A 1,810-nucleotide genomic window follows, 5' to 3' on the forward strand; every position below is an offset into this window, starting at 1 on the left:
GTGTATTGGCGAGAGAATTGTCCCTCCTGCGGGTACAAAAACGTGCAGAGAAAAGTCAGCAGGGGAGGCAGGCAGTACCCTAACTCGCCTCAAGGGGGCGTTTGAAGGTCAAAATTAAATTTAAATTTTATAAAAGAAACGTTCTTTGTAGGACAAATTTGTTCCTGCGTATATGTTTGTGTTGGTGTAAGTGTCATTGAAAGAGGAATGCTGACGGGATATGAACCATTACCAGGTGATGCTGTTGGATGAATAGTGAAATAAGATGCTGTTTTCGGTTCTTACAATTATAAATCCAGAGAAGTCAGTGCCTCAGCAGCTATAAAACTGTGTTGTTTTCATGTCGAAAATAAATGATTTCATGTCTAGACTCCGTGCACTATTATTATATAACTTCTGTTTACATTTGTCACTTTCATACTGTTTATATGTATATTTACCTTTAGTTCATATTTAGCAAGGTTTTTTTTGCACCCATTTTTATATATATATATGCATTATATATATATATATATATATACATATATACATATGTTAGTATGTATATATATATATATACATACTAACATATGTATATATGTATATATATATATATACAGTATATATACAGTATATATATATATATATATATATACAGTGGATATAAAAAGTCTACACACCCTTGTTCAAAGCCAGGTTTTTGTGATGTAAAGAAAAGACACAAGCATAAATCGTTTCTTAACTTTTTCCACTTTTAATGTGACCCATAACATGTAATAGGCAATTGAAAAACAAACTGAAATCTTCACGAGGGAAAAATAAAAACTAAAAACGTGCAGTCACTAAGCAAAAGCCACTCATTTATTTTCTTTCAACTCCTTTTTCACAGCAGAGAGGCGCAGAGGAAGTGTGCTGGGCCCATAGCCCAGAGGTCGATGGATCGAAACTATCCTCTGCTATCCTGAGTAGACTTTTTTAGACTGTTACCAGCATATCTGCTGCTAACACAACAAAATTCCCAAATATCCCAAATATCAATATAGTACAAATTTATTTATTTTTTATTATATTCAGCTCCAGTGATCTGGACAAAACTGACATATAATGATGATCTTGAAGCCCTACTTATAAGTAGCCAGACAGAAGTATGTAGCGGCCTTCTGTTCTTCCATCAAATGTGAAAGGAAGACTACGATGTAGAAGAATGGCAACACCCCTGCTTTTTGAGTTAAATGAAGAGTGAAACACCTGTCCCACCCAGCTCCTCCTCACTTTCATATGTTCTAGATCGGAAAGTTTCTTGGAGCACGGCTATTTGACATTTCTCCTCCTTGAGAAAAGAAGGTATTTCTTTGCAGTTGACAACATGATTAATGTTCTTCAACTTCTTCCTCACAGCAGAGTGGCGCAGCGGAAGCGTGCTGGGCCCATAACCCAGAGGTCGATGGATCGAAACCATCCTCTGCTAACCTGAAATGTCCACTTTTTAAAGTTGGTTCCATAGTGTAGCAGTCAGCACGCCTGGAACCACGTGCTTAGCAAGCGCCAGGGGCAGCCTGTTACCAGCATATTCTCATGGTTTGTAATTTCATGTCTAGACTCTGTGCACTATTATTATATAACTTCTGTTTACATTTGTCACTTCCATACTGTTTATATTTGTATTTACCCTAACACACTTCTACACTGTATATGTATATTTACCTTTATATTTAGCAACATTTTGGGTTTTTTTTGCACCCATTTATATATATATATATATATATATGTATATATATATATACACACATATATACATATATATGTATATTTATACATATATATATATATA

The 1,810-nt window shown here is 34.9% G+C and overlaps 1 non-coding gene across 1 annotated transcript; it reads left to right on the forward strand.

Moving 5' to 3' along the window:
- The first annotated feature begins 1,375 nt into the window (after positions 1–1,375).
- trnam-cau (transfer RNA methionine (anticodon CAU)) lies at positions 1,376–1,447 on the forward strand. Its single transcript has one exon. It is a non-coding gene; the product is annotated as a tRNA-Met (tRNA).
- The last annotated feature ends 363 nt before the right edge of the window (positions 1,448–1,810 follow it).

This window comes from Cynoglossus semilaevis, chromosome 1 (genome assembly GCF_000523025.1).
Source record: "Cynoglossus semilaevis isolate Cse_v1.0 chromosome 1, Cse_v1.0, whole genome shotgun sequence".
Classification (NCBI taxonomy): Eukaryota; Metazoa; Chordata; class Actinopteri; order Pleuronectiformes; family Cynoglossidae; genus Cynoglossus; species Cynoglossus semilaevis.